Source organism: Asterias amurensis, chromosome 5, assembly GCF_032118995.1.
Source record: "Asterias amurensis chromosome 5, ASM3211899v1".
NCBI classification, from domain to species: Eukaryota; Metazoa; Echinodermata; class Asteroidea; order Forcipulatida; family Asteriidae; genus Asterias; species Asterias amurensis.
Genome location: NC_092652.1, coordinates 14025035 through 14040999, shown reverse-complemented (window position 1 = coordinate 14040999; position 15965 = coordinate 14025035). Strand labels below are relative to the sequence as shown.

Genomic DNA, 15965 nt, shown 5'->3' with positions numbered 1-15965 from the left:
AATTATTTTATTGCTTCAAAACTTCGCGTAGGAACGATTGTTAAAATCATGTTTGCCCTTGCATGAAACTTGCCTGTAAAATCAACGATGTCCAAGTTCAGACCCGAAAATCTCTCAAAATGACACAGAAAATAAGCCCCAAAACGCAACCGTTCCGAGGTCTGTAAATTTAATCACACAACACAAAAGCAGATATCACGCCTGTAGTCGTTGTTACTGTGCGTGTGATAATAAATACAAGAAACATTGAACGCTAGAGGGCGTTTTGGAACAATGTAATAGACCTTTTCGCAAATACTGGGGCGCGCGCGTAAAGCTTGGAATTAGGTGCATTGTGGTCTAGCTGATTACAAATTTGATTCATATATATCCCACAATGCACCTCATTCAACAGTCTGCGCTTGCGCATTGGTATTTGCGATAAGGTCTATAACGTGAGGTTAAACGCCCTCTATTGGTAAAAATTACATGAACCAGCAATAAATGCATTGAGACAAGACTTGACGTGTCATGGGGATGCTTGGGATCCACACAGTCACGTGGGAATTTTAGTGCATTTCCAGGCAGCGCAAACGCGAGGGCGTAGCGCAACCCGTCGGTGAACATCGCTCAATACTGTGCCCACATGTCCCCAACATCTGTTTTGCAATCGCGAGATTGAGCAGCGCAATCCACAGTGTACATGTGCATACTAATGTGCATGCAGCGACATCCCGGCCGGCGGATACATTACTACACACACACGCTACGTCCGTCTGTCGTTGCAATGTATCTGTAGTTAGGATCCTCGTTGTGGGACCTCGGATGTCCAGGGAGGCATTGTGTTCATGTTGCAAATAAAATTAACTTCAGACAGTTCGTGGACCATGGTTTCTGCCCGCTGATTGGGCCGGACTTTATGTTATTAACAATATACAGCATTGGCTGATTGGATGAAGGTCGGTATACGTAGGTTCTCAAAGGCAACAAATTACGCCTTTGTGTCAATGTACCGACACCGGGTGGCACCAGGTGTTCTTTTGTGTGTGGTTAAACATGCGTCTTGTGCGGCGGTGCGCCTTGTCTGCTGACATTTGAAGAAAAAAAATGGTGATTTTAGCGTCCTGCGCCTTGTCTGCCGACAGCTTATCCGCAGGAAAATACGGTAGTACCTAGTCTTGCAAGGATTACACCCCCTCGACTAGTTGCTACATCAGCCAAAGCTCACCAAACGAGGAGCATGACTACCTCAATGGCTCTTTTTTCAGGTGTTCCCTTCTACAGATACTGTGCAGGCAGGTAACGGGTGTAACGTATTTTCTGTAATAGAATCTCCCTAAATCTGTAAGGATTTCCTATTCTATCTAAGAAAAAACGAGTCTTCAATACCATTCCGCCCAGATCAGTATCCTTAAAAATAAGCCAGAAAATGAAACAAGAATGACGATTCGTAAGGGCTACTGGGAGTTGCAGTGTGTGTGGGTGACGTCATAGCCTTTGTGTTTTGTGTCAGCGGATTGCTTGCGCATGCGCATAGAAATGTGTATACAATGTAGGTATCACAAGAGAGTGTTTTCTTTATGATAATAGGAAATCCCTACAGATCTTGGGAGATTTGTTGATGCTAATTGATAGGGTAACCTGTGGCAAGTGAGCTATTTACAAAGGAAACCAGAGCACAGAGGAGAGTGCAAGTGTTCATTTTCAAAATCTATGTTGGGAAAGGGTCAAGGTCGCATGACTAATTCGTTGATGATTAGCTAACAAGTCTGAGGAACTTTTTATCAAGAGAGTTAAGGTACTAGTACTTGGAAATCAGCAGGTTCAGGGGTTTGGGTGAGCAAACATTTGATGCAAGATCTTATTTTGACAACTTTTTTTTTGAAGAACGAGCCCCTTTGTTTAACAATGAGTTGAAAGTTTGGAACACAGTTTTTGTGTCAGCAGATGAAAGCTGAGCCTTGAAGTACTTGGACTTTTCATGGCATATGAGCTCAGTCAATGAATTAATCTGATACACGTACATGTATACATACAGCATCTTTATTATATTGACCATTTGTAATTCTGAAATTTGGACCCTGATATTTTCATATGTGAAAACTGTTTTGTTTATTTATACATTGTAATAAACTAAGAGGTACCATGGTACACAATTTTGACGGCCCATGCCTTCCAACTAAATCAAGGTAGAAGATTTTGAGTGCCTAACGTCAGCATTTTTGACGGACTTCGACGACCTCTTAGATAATTGATCAAAATGTTAATATTTGCAGGGGTATTTATTTATCTTTTGAATGCATTTATGTAGGTGGTGGGGGATGATACTTTAACACCAAAGACAATCATAATTTGACAATTAAAAAAATAAAAATAAAAAATGTCAACAATTAGAAACCTGTGAAATAACCAATTTTAAACATTTAATTAATTTAAAAAAAATGCAATGACAACATTTTTAAATAATTATTTTGTGACAATGATTGCTGGAATACCTGGTCAACTATCAGAGTAATCGGTGTTTCAAATCTCCAGCAATGTAATTTTTCCTTGGCCGTCAATGTTTTCCCAAACTTCTGTTCAAGGCTGTACACAGCCTTTGATTCAGGCTATTAATAATAATAATAATAATAAAGCATTTACAATGCCCCATCTATCTAGTGTACAAAACCCTATTCCGTCAAGCATTAACACACCGGCCAATAGAGGGCGGTGGGGGGCAAAGTTCATTGGATTTTTTTGTAATGTGCAGCGTCAACCGATCGTTGAACACAAATATTTCATTACAAAAGAAGTTTTATAAAACTGATCCTCAAAGGGTCTAGGTACTTTTTGTAGGACACAAAACACAGTGCCCTTAGATTTACATTAAACTTACAGAGTTTGAAGATTATTACTATTATTATTATTAAGTAGGATTTGAAACTTTGCATGGTGGAGATAAGATATAGAAGAGTTTGCGGTAACACCGTGTAATAACAATCTCTAAATGAGTTGGGGTGGTTCTGAAAAGAACCGTTAGATTAACTCGACGTTTCGATCAGTATGCTCTGATCGTCTTCTGGAGAATGATCGCCATTCTCCAGAAGACGATCAGAGCATACTGATCGAAACGTCGAGTTAATCTAACGATCGCCAAAGCGGGCTGCATTGCGTTGGACTTGTTCCACTTTCTTGGAGTTGCGCTGTGTGTGGGTGTCCCATACAACACTAGCGTACTCGACTGTTGGTCTTACGAATGTGTTGTATGCAGATTCCTTGATCTTATGACTGCAGTGCCTGAGATTACGGGACAGGAAAGCTCGAGTGGAGTTGGCATTTTTTAGTGATAGTGTCGACATGGGTATTAAAGCTGAGATGGGAGTCGATGTGGACTCCAAGATATTTGGCTGAATGTTGAACTTCTAATGTGTGGCCATGAACGGAGTAGGATGCTTGGATGGGCCTGCGCTTGTTGGTGATTTGGAGCACATTGTATTTCTTAGCGTTGAACCTCATCAGCCACTTTGACTCCTAGTCTTGTAGGGCATCAAGATCTTTTTGGAGGCTGGTCGTGTCATTGAGGGATGAGATGTGCTTGTATACTACACTGTCATCAGCAAACAGCCTAGTTGTTGAGTGATGGACGCAATCGGGAAGGTCGTTGATGAAGATAAGGAACAACAATGGACCTAAGACGCTACCCTGTGGTACTCCTGATGTTACTTGGGATTCGGCGCTCTTCTGACCATCAACTACAACGACCTGGAACCGTTTATGGAGGAAATCACGGATCCAGTCCAGGGTGCTGTTGCGAATGCCGTAGTGATCAGCTTTTAATAGGAGGTGACGGAGTGAGACTTTGTGGAAGGCTTTTTCAAAGTCAAGAAGGATCATATCGATTTGTGACTTGTCATCCAATCCTCTCGCTAGATCTTGAACCGTGAGGATGAGCTGGGAGTCACATGACCTACGCTGGCGAAAACCGTGCTGTGAGTCTGACAAGATGTTGTCATCGAGATGGCGGATTATTGCACAGTAAATGATGTGCTCACAGAGCTTGCATAGGATTGAGGTGAGAGAGATGGGCCAATAGTAAGCTGCATCTGACCTGCTACCCTTCTTGAATATAGGGACAACGTGGGCTTTCTTCCACTGCAGTGGCACTCTACCTTGGTTGATGGAGGACTGAAGTAAGAGTGTAATTGCAGGAGAGACTTCTTCCGCTATTTCCTTCAGGAGCTTAGCAGGTATGCCATCGGGGCCAGATGCAGTAAATGGCTTGAGGTTCCTGAGAAGTTTGATGACTCCATTTTGGCTTGCAGAGATGGATTCCATAGCAGGATAGTTGGAGGGACCCAAATCAGGAGCCGCTGAGCCATCGTCCTTGGAGAACACGGAGGTGAACTGTCGGTTTAAGGCATTGGCTTTGGACTTTGGGTCCACATGCAGGAGTCCGTCTTATTTAAGTGGGGCTACTCCCATCTGGTCACGTCGTAGGGACTTTATAAGGGCACCAAGCCTCTTGTTTCTACTGCCAGCTGGTGCACTTTGCACAATGTCATAGATGTACTTGTTGTATGCATTGCGACAGGTCTTCTGTGTGTCTCTCTTTAGGCGTCGGAAGCGGGCCCAGTCCTTATCTCTGTTAGTTCGACAAGCTTTCCTGTAGGCCCTTGCTTTGAATCTAGAGGCATGCTTGGTGTCGGAATTTAACCAGGGTTTGCTGAGTCGGTTTGAGCTTTGTTTGGAGGGTACATAAGCATCAATGACATGAAGCAGCTCATGGTGGATGGCCTCAGCAAGATCTTCAACTGGAGTGGTGGTAGAAAACACAGAGGTGAATTGGGTTGACCATTCCTTTATTCTCTGACGAATAGCATTGAGGTCAGTTCTTTTCCACAAGAGGTTTTTCCTTCTCACAGGTTTTTTGCGAAGTGCACGGACATTGACGTCCATGAATACCACATCATGGTCACTCAGCCCGGGTAGGCCAGAACATTTGTTGACAAGTGAGGGGCGGTTAGTACAGTCAACTCCCGTTATTACGAGGTCCGCCGTATTATCCAAATCTCGTCTTAAACGCAGCGCGCTAAATATAGATACATACGTCATCACTGTGCATGCACACAACACGTGTACATGTACTTGCATGTACACATACATGTACATGACATAGCGGCCGCACGTACGTGTGTAAAATGCATGGCAGAGCTGCAATTGACTACTGTGCATAGAGCAGTGTGTGCGATGTACTGCACTCACAAGCACAAAATTGGGCTAATAAAACTGTTTTAACTAATTAGCTGTTCCGACCGTCCGTCGGAACAGGTATTGTTTTCGTCTAGATTTTTATTGTTTTTATTATTATTCTTTGTTTCTCCCCTAAATCCCATAGCGTTTGTACACGTTTTTGTGGCAGCCTAATCTCCTAAACCATAATACGAAAGAGTGAGTTTATTATACCAAATTGAAGCTTAGAACACAAGCTTAATTCTTATCGTAAAAAAATATTAATTTTTTTAATTACTAAGCTGTAATTAAGCTTATGAATATTTAATTAGCAAACCTAGTTAACACCATATCTCAAAAAGTAGACCGCCGATCCTGAAACTTTTTTCCGCACTACACTAGTCAGGTCCTGTTAAGGTGATTTCTGACATAAAATTTCAGACGACGTCACCATGACGTCATGTAATGCACGTTTTGTGTCTGTGCACAAACACTGGCTTTTCAAATCTATACTTTAAACTGGTCAAAAACACAATAACTTCAAAATAATTTATCTGTTAGTTTCCTAAATATCATATTATGTGTAGAAAAATACACTGATTCTATTAAGATTTGTTTCAGTCCATAAAAGCAATCAATGTTCGTCTATTAATTAATTAATTAATCAATTAGAATCTTGGCATCATGGGTACAACGTAGTACTTCATAAACTGGGTGCAGTCACTTTCAATACAATATATAACCTTCTCTATAGCGCTTGCAACACACTGCGGACCTGTATGGGTTGAGGACTCTTGGGGAGAGTCTAAGAAGATGATGTCGTGATGTTGGCATCTTTTATTTGTTTTTGAAAAATGTCAACTAGTAACTAATTAACCACATGACCCTCATTTGCATATTAAATTAGAAAATCTTTGCAGCACCATATCTCAAGAAGTATACAGCCGATTTTAAGACTGTTTGTAGCTAAAGACTCTTTGGGGATTGGAGATTAATTTTGAAAAACCGTGACCTCAAGTTGACCCCTACTTCCGGGTCGACCGGAAGTGGGACCATACATGTATCTCAAGAACTATACAACAGATTTTAAAACTTTTTTCAGTTATAAACTCCTTAGGCATAAAACATTACTTTTGACAAACCGTGACCTCAAGTTGACCTCTACATCCGGGTCAACCGGAAGTGGGACCATATCTCAAGAAATATACAACCGATTTTCAAACTTTTTTCAGTTATAGACTCCTTGGGCATTCAAGATTAGTTTGAAACACATTTGACCCCATGTTGACCTTTACTTCCGGGTCGACCGGAAGTGGGCCCATATCTCAAGAAGTACAAAGCCCCCAGCAAACACGTAACGTCATCGTAACGTTACTGTGAAGTTGTATTTTGGTAATGTTGCTTCCAAACTAAAACACAACTAACCTACAACGTTGCCAAAAGGTTGCAGTTTGGTCTTGTTACACAATGACATAAATACAACGTTATAAAAACGTTATGTTTTAACATCGTATAAAAACGTCCTGTGAATATTGTTATGCAACGTTGTCAGAAGGTTTTGGTTTCGTCACGTTACTCCATAACTTAGATACAACTTTTGTCTAACGTTTTTTAAACGTCATATACAAACGTTATGTGAATGTTCTGTGCAAAACGTTATCTGAGAGTTGTGGCTTTGTGTTTTCACAACGTCTTAATAAAGTCACTTTAGCTTTGTTTGGCAACGTTGCTTGAATGTTGTACCTTCGTCAGGTTATTTGGCAACGTACAACTAACGTTGCAACGACGTAGTTTTCATCGTCTGATAATGGGACGTTGTGGAAACTTGTTTTAACAAAGTTACCGAACAGTGTTTTGACAGTTCACTGGCATGTGTCGCACGACGTGTATCCTCGGGGCACGTGGGCAACGTACAGATATAACGTTGTATCAACGTTGTACCACGAGGCAGATGGCCGCGGTCATGCAGAAATCCTCTGCAAAACGTTTTCAATAAAAAATAATCCTTTTTTATTATATTATTATTTTATGGTAATATTTTATAAATAAAAAAAATAAAGACACTCATATAGGTGTTAGTAAAGAACAAAAAGATTAATAATAAAAAACTTCATACAATTATTAAAAAAGTAAATTCTCATATAAAGTACGAGGCTACAATCCGCGCGGAGGATTGTGGGGGATTGTTCAAATGTTATGCTGCACTTCCGCCGTTCAACCGTCGTATTCTTCTCCTAGCCTGTACGTTACGCCGACCAAATTTACATCGGTTGTTAAGTTGTCATCTTCTCGACAATGGTAAGTATTATACATACAAAAACTCACTTTATCTTGTTGTGTTTTCCGTAAAAAAGCAAGTATTTTCTTTGGTTATCACGATTGTCTATATATGTCATCATTCATGTACGTCGTATGTACATCTCCAGACAACAATACAATGAGACATTTTTACACATACAATGGCAGAGGTAGCTAGAATACGGCCAACCAATCTTCGTGTTTGGTCTTCCTCCGTGCTCTTTGACACCAGTTTACTCTGTATCCTTTGTTCCAGAGTAGAATAATTGTGAACCACAGATTTTTGAGGAAAATTGACTGCTTTTCGACGCCATGATGTTTAATTTAATATATTATTATGCTTACTTATGAGGGCACCAATTTGTGTGTGTTACTGTTATTGTGCTTTCCACAAATCAGCTACGGTAAAAGGAAAAGTATTTCATCAATTTATATATACAATTAATATTGTTGAAGGAGTAGTTAAGGGGTAACTGAAAGGAACCAACATTTGTATTTTTTTCAGAAAGCATATATGGAATAGTGAAGCATGATTGATGCTTTTTTAATGTTGATTGATTTACCTTTTTTTAATGAAACGGCAGCATTTAAAAAAAGGTTTGTTGATCAATTACAGTTAATTTTGTTAGCTGATACAAACAATATGTGGGTAGAAGGAATGAAAATGCTTAGTTTTACCATTTCGAATGACCACCCCAATTACTTTATGTTTTTCTTAAAAATGTTTTTGTTTTACTTTTAGGAGCTTGCTGAAAAAGTTAGAGGAGGCCATCTCATCTTCTTGACACCTAAAAATTTCCCCACAACAAAAGTTGGGCCCAAGTACAGGTGAGTGAATTACATGTGCATGATGTAGCTTTGTATGTGAAATACTCTCAATAGAAATGTTGGCAACGCCTAATATATTGTAAAAAAAAACTAGATAGCTTGAAGACAAAAGGTATTCACTATCCTATACAAAGATTAATGGAACATGTTTTCAGTCCATAGACATTTTGATATTGTGCAGGTACATATGGACAGTTATGTTTCACGATGTATACATTAGAAAATAACAATGTCAAACTCGTTCTTGTTGACCCGACATGGATGAACCGATATACATGTGTACATTGATAAAGGAAATACATGTACACATTTTGTGGGAAAGGTCAAAATGACTCAATTTTCTCTTTGTTTCACATTTTCTTTTACATTTAGGAACTTTGTTGAGGAATACCTACCTTTTCGGATGTGGTGACCCTTGGTGATTCTGACTAATCCATCGACAATTTTGCCGTGTACCACTTGCTGCCTGCTATCCTTTTTTCCCCAAACCCTTTTTAACATTTTATCTCAAAGCTGAGCTTTTGTTACTGATTTTAAAACGTAGATGCACTAAATGAAGAAATTTAAACAAGAACAGTATTTAACATTATTCAATATGTTCAAAAAAGTTCTAAATTCAACATTCCTCCTCAACAATTTTGCCATTCACACTGGATTTTGCTCCATCCAAATGTAAAAAAAACAAAAACAATTTGTGTGGGAATTCATTAGAATGGCACTGTATTTTTACTTTTGAAATCTGAAGACAATTGGAACTGTGTTTAAAGTTAACTTCAAAAACGTTTGTTTTCAAAGGGTTATACATTTGGCAATAAAATTACCTGGTAAGAAACATTTTGAGAAACAGTTCACTTTGAAGTAATGTGGTTTTGGAAAAACATTTTGAAGCTGATGAGTGTTTCTGCCAGAAACGCTTCTCAGATTGGGTGTTCAAATTGCAGACTATATACTCTTCCCACATGAATTTTCACAGGTTAGTTTTATGGTACGATGTATCTACAACTAGATTTGAACAAGCAGTGAGTTTCAGTAACAATGGTATGGAACTTACTGTATGTGTATATAATATAATATATACATGTAGATAAATACAATAAAACTAACCCTCTGTGAATATTTCACTTCAAAAGATGTTTGTGTTTTGGAGATTTCACCGGGAAAAAACAGGACGATTATTTCCACACAGGAAGAATATTTCTTAGATCTAAATTTTGGGGAATAAAAAGTGATCTATTTTTTCTATAACCGGAGAACTTCGAAGTTAAACGCTTCTCAAAATGCATTACACTACCTACAGCTGCTGAACTTCTGACAATACAGTTGTTTTTTATTGCCTTGAATTTGTAGAGTCATTGCCAAACGTATACAGACCATTCAACTGTAAATCTCCATCTTTGCCATTTTTATTATACAACGCATTTTGAGTTATATTTAACCATGCTTTAAAGTTTTGCTGTCTTTTCTATGAAATGATTTGTATGCAATTAAAGATGTTAAGAGAGCCAAAAGCACTTTTGGTATGCATGTGTCTTGATTTGTTGTGATAAATTTACATTTATTTAAAGCATTTAATAACGTTTTTATAACGTTGGGTTTTTCCTGTTGATGACGTTATATAAATACGTCACAATCACGTTCAGAAATAACTTTATCAAAACGTGAAGATTTAACGTTTTCACAACGTTATTATATTACGTCATGACGCGACGTTATCTAGACGTTGACAAAACTCCACACTTATCCGTCCGTACAACGTTAAATAAAAACGTTCTCCCAACATTCAAATAACGTCGTAGCGACGTTCAGGGCACGTTATTATGTTTGCTGGGCCAATGTTCAAACTTCAGTTATAGACTCTAAGGCAATAAATATTAACTTTGGAAAACTGTGACCCTATGTTGACCTCTACTTCTGGGTCAACCGGAAGTGGGACTATATATCAAGATCTTCACAACAGATTGTTTTAACTTTTTCAGTTATAGACTCCTTGGCATTGCAGATTAGTCTTTGGTAGCTGTGGGCCCATTTTGACCTTTACTTGCGGGTCAACCGGGAAGTGTGACCTAACATCAAGACTTACACAACTTTTTTGAAACTTTTTTTTCAGTTATATATTCTTTGGGCAATGAAGCACATAATCCAAGCAAAACATCACGGAACAGCTTCGTGTTTGTTCACAAACACTTAATGTCTAGTTTAGTTTAGTTTTAAATTCAATTAACATTTTACAAGATTGAAAAAATGTGTGAGTTTTTAACTTGCGATCATGTTTTGGGAAGTTTCCTTTTCAAAACTTTGGTCGCCGGCAGTTTATTGCCAATGCAATAAATAGAGTCTTGGTTTTCATTGGTAACCACCTGTTTAATGATGGATGGTTCATTGCTACTGCGAGATACCAGGGAAAATCTTGCTGCTGCAATCGTATTGCACACGCTGTGAAAAACTTCGCCTGTAGCAGTCAATAAAATAAAAGCTGAATTTTCATTGGTAACCACTAGTGTAATAATAGATGGTTCATTGCTAACGCGAGATACCAGGGAAAAAACAAAACAACATAATCTTCATTTTCATTGGTAAACACCTGTGTCATGTTAGATGGTTCATTGCCAGTGTGGGATACCAGGTAAAATATTGCTTTGCATTCAATAATATTGATCACGCAACTAGTTTTGCTTGTAAGTTGAGGGTGGTTTCTTTCTTCTGAAAATGCTTATGCGCTTATAAACTCAGTGGAATAGTATCTTTTCTAAAGTTTTCTGGGTTGTTTGAACCATGGAAACCTCATAATCCCTCCATTTTCCGGAGTTTGGAATTAACAATTGCTGACTCGATCGTGACTCCCAATTTCGGATTAGCGGTAGCGTCCACTTAACAAAACATCTCTTTTGTATGTCTTGTAAAAGCCACAAATAACAACTTTACAGTCTGTACAGGTATTTCCTTTGTTGGTTTTTTGTTTTGTTCTCGTTATAAAAGGGTTTTTAACAATGTTTTGCTTGTAATGGGTCGCCCAAAGTACCTCGTTATAACCGTGTTCTCGCTACTACCGTGCTCGTATAATCAGTATTTTAATGCATCGAAACACGCATGGGGCAGTTCGGGACCGGCAAAAAACCTCGTAGTAACCGGAACCTCGTAATATGCGAGCTCGTAATAACGGGAGTTGACTGTAATGATGACATCTAAGATGTTGTTGCCTCGTGTAGGGAAATCAATCATCTGTTCGAGACCAGTTCTATTGAGGGCTTGCAAGAATGACTCATTGATTGTAGTCCTGTACTGATGGGACTTGATGCTGTTAGTAGCCCAGTCGATATCAGGGAGATTGATATCCCCAGCTATCCAAATTGCAGCATCAGGATTGTTCAGGCAGATATCAGAAATGGCACTGGTAAGATCATTCATGTGATCGATGCTGCAGGTAGGTAGGCGGTAAAGAGAAGCTACAATTATTGATTGATTGCTGTTGATGATTTTGGCAGCTATGAACTCAGATTCTGTTTTGATGACCATCTGATGGTTGTTAAGGCTAGAATGGATGCCTAATAAGACGCCACCGTAGCCATCCTTCCTATCGCAACAGTAAAGGTCATACCTCGTTGGAAAAACTTCGCCTTGAGAGATTGATGGTTTGAGCCAGGTCTCGCATCCACAGATCACATCAGGCTTCACAGCTTCAACTAGACACCAAAACTCTTCACGCTTTGAGAGGATGCTCTGAAAATTAATTTCAAGAAGGCGAAGGTTTTGGAAGGAATGTTGTTTGGCCTTGTTTGGAGATGACATGGCAAGGGGGGAGCCAGGTGAGGGTGAGCTGGTAGAGCTACATGTAGATGTTGAGTGGCCATGGCTGTTGGGGGAGCTGACAGGTCCATCCAAGATGGTAGTCTCAAAAAGACTAGTTGAGAAGATTGGCAGACCACATCTGTAACATTCCCATGGTAGATCACAACGCCCAAGGTCTTGTAGGGCAGTGTCGGATAGACTGACACAGGCTGCGTGAAACCAGACATTACATGATTCACAAAGTATGATAGCTTTGGCACCCTTGTAGGACGTACATGCTCGGTTGCATTCCCCGAACCATTCGAGTCGGACGCATGCGCAAAAAAAAAAAAACATCTCGTTTAAATCTTCTCAAGAAAGCTAGTGCATCTATTGCAAGACTTGAGAAATGCATCCAAGAGATTCGGCTTTAGACACAACAATACTTCCTGAAGTTGAATGATGATATGACAGAGTTCCTTCTATTTGGGTCGCGTCAACAGTTAACAAAGGTTTCAGTGCCATACATTTCCATCGGTGATGCTCAGATAGCTCCCTCGCTGCAAGCTCGGAACTTAGGGGTTATTTTTGATTCATCGATGACACTTCAACCACACATCAACAACATCGTTCGTCTGTCATCATACCACATCAGGAATATTGGTAAGATTCGTAAGTACTTTGACAAAAGTGCCGCTGAAAAGGTCATTCATGCATTTGTTACTTCTCGCCTTGATAATGGCAATGCTCTTCTCTACAGTCTTCCTAACAACCAGATAAGTGCCCGCATTGTGACAATGTCTAAGAAATCCTGTTCCATCACCCCCATTCTGAAATAACTACACTGGCTCCCTATCTCTCAACGAATCATCTTCAAGCTGATGCCCATGGCAAGGCTCCCAACTATATTTCTGAACTTCTTCAAGTTTACACTCCATTAAGAAATCTTCGATCAAGTTCCATGCTTCTTTTCATTGAACCCAAGTCTCAACACTCATGAGGAGACAGGTCTTTTTTTCAGCTGCGCCACGCATCTGGAACTCTCTACCACTTAATCTTAGATCTTGTCTTTGTACCAAGGACTAATTTTGTTGTGTCTGTTTTTCTCTGTTTTGTTTTAGTTTGTTTTGTTTGTTGTTGGTTTAATGTGCCTTGAACACCCAGCAGGGTGGATACGTGCATTACAAGTCTTATTATTATTACATGTATTATATTATACATGGGCAGTCAACATGTATCTCAGAGATGGGGTGGCATACTGAGTATAGACCTTAAGTTTAAACTCCTCCCGAATCATACACTTATGGATGTTTTCAATGATACCATCAAGTTTGGTTGAAAAATATCATGAATTTCATTGGATTTACCCTTAAATGTGATATTACTACCAAGGAATTTTTCTAGTCATCCTTCAGGGACTTTTTTTATATTTTTTTATTTGCACACATTTATTTCATTGCTGCCCTTCATGTACACGTACACATTTTACAAAGTTTTATAATTATATTCAAATTACATGTATGAGTAGTTTACAGTACTACTTAGTATCTTAGGATATGAAAGTTTACAATGATTTAGATAGTTATATATTAGGAAGCTTTTAAAGTAGGACAACAATTAGGTTAGGGTGAAGCAGAGGCTTTTGTTCCTTAACCTACGTATGGACAGACAAACAACATAAAATACTATACAGAAGAAAGAAAACACAAGACAGACTAGACAAACAGAATACAAAGGAACACGGGCCTAAATAGTTAGGACTCTGTTCCTGTGTACAGAGAAAGAGTCCTATATAGGGCTAAAACCTGCATTGCTTACTACACGCCAGTTTATCTGACGTCCCGATTTCACAGGGAACCTGCTAACACAATTCATTGAACAACAGAGGGCGCTGTTGTCAAATGCCCTTATATGGTATCAGTCGTTTTGTGAACAGACGAATCGAGTTTGCAAAAGAATTTTTTGCCAAAATAAAGACACAAAAGATATTGAGCGCCTGAAGCGAGATTTTTATAAGATAAATTTAAGAACTATGCCCCCAAATACAACAAACGAAACTTTTTGGGATGATTTGTGTTTTTTTTTGTCTTCTTCATTGAAATTAAATTGGTTTTGTTTTGTACTTGTCTTCTTTTGACAAAGAAAATGGTATTTAATTAATTGACAAGGGTTTCTATATGAAATAGGATATGATTAATCAATGTCTTTAAGATATGATTTATCAATATCTTTTTTTCATACAAAACCTGTTCCATTGGGTTAACCACCCGTAGGGAAATCTCTGCCCAATTTAAAAAATAAAATAAAAAATATTTTATTTTATTTATTTTTTTTATTTTTATTTTTTTTTATTCAAGTTTTAATTAACTGGTTTAATAAGGCTGTTTGATAACTTAATGGCCTTCACACCTTCTCTTTTTTGCCTGTCTTGGGGCTTAAAACTACGTTTACGCGTGTTTAAAAAAAAAATACAGGTTTTTGATGCAAAATACAGGTTTTGGGGTTTCAGAATACAGTTTTGTGATCCCAGAGGTTGGCATGTCTGCATCTGTGGCTAAGAGCTAAACTTGTGTCATCAGCAAAAAGACAAAATGATATAATATCGGATGTGTTACAGATGTCATTAATATAAAGAATGAATAGCAAAGGTCCTAAAACAGAGCCTTGGGGCACTCCACAGATGATATTTTGTTTTTCTTGAAATTGTAGAATTATATGAAACAACTTGTGTTCTGTTAGATAAATAACTTTTAAACCACTCCAACGCTATTCTGCGTACTCCATAATGTTCTAATTTTTGTAATAAAATGTCATGGTTAACAGTGTCGAAGGCCTTAGACAGGTCTAGAAATATGCCAATAGAAAAGTTTTTGTCTTCAAAGCCATTAAGCAATTTATTTATTACAAAAGATGTCGCTAACTCGGTAGAACGCTTTTCTCTGAAACCAAATTGTGATTCAGAGAGGAGGTTATCCTTAGATATAAAGCCCATTAGCCTTGTATAGATGAGTTTTTCAAAGGTCTTTGAGAATGTCGAAAGAACTGATATCGGTCTATAATTGCCAATGAGATTTCTATCACCACCTTTATGGATAGGGGTAACTTTAGCTTTTTTCAGGCCATCTGGAAAAACTCCCAAAGTTAAAGACATATTGAAGATCTTTGCAAGTGGTTTTGCCAATGAGTACCTAGCTTCTTTAACAACAATAGGGCTTAAAGAATCACACCCTTGGGCTTTACCAAGGGTGAAATAGGGGTCAGGAAAATAGAATGATGGCATTTATCGCTAAGAAAAGACTCGAATGGAGTATTACAAACTGGGAGCTTGTTAGCAAGTTTAGCACCAATGTTAACAAAGTAATCATTGAATGCACCACTAATTTCATTGTCACCTTCAATAGTCACACCATCATCATCGACAATGGAGGAAGGGTTTGGTTTAAATTTTCGCTTATTTAAAACAGAATTTATCACATTCCAGGTGCCTTTGATATTACCCTTGTTGATTTCGAATTGAGAGTTAAAATACCGTTTTTTAGATATTCTAATTAAAGAATTTATTTCATTCTTATACAGAGTATAAATCCCTTTGTTTTGCATGGTTGGATTTTTAAGGAACTTTTTATAAAGAAAAAGTTTGTCCTCCTGATTGAATTGTAAATACCAGCGGAGAGCCATGGTGACCTATTTTTATTATATCTGCATTTAACTTCTTTTAGAGGGAAATTGTTGTCGTACAATTTGATTATTTGGTCTAAGAAATTATTATACGTATCGTTCACATTGTTTTGAGAAATTATTGTTTTCCAATCAGTTGTATTTAATTGTTGGATAAATTGTTGAGTATTATAATCGTTAATTAGACGCTTTTTAAATTTCTGTCT

General features: G+C 38.3%; 1 protein-coding gene and 1 long non-coding RNA gene across 7 annotated transcripts in view; both read left to right on the top strand.

Annotated features, from left to right (window-relative positions):
* LOC139936943 (uncharacterized) overlaps nt 1-15965 on the top strand; it is a 212923-nt gene that overhangs the window by 70803 nt on the left and 126155 nt on the right. The gene's annotated exons all lie outside the window — the stretch shown is intronic.
* LOC139937423 (uncharacterized) lies at nt 7338-10140 on the top strand. Its single transcript, XR_011786060.1, has 3 exons — nt 7338-7488; nt 8231-8316; nt 8689-10140. It is a non-coding gene; the product is annotated as an uncharacterized lncRNA (long non-coding RNA).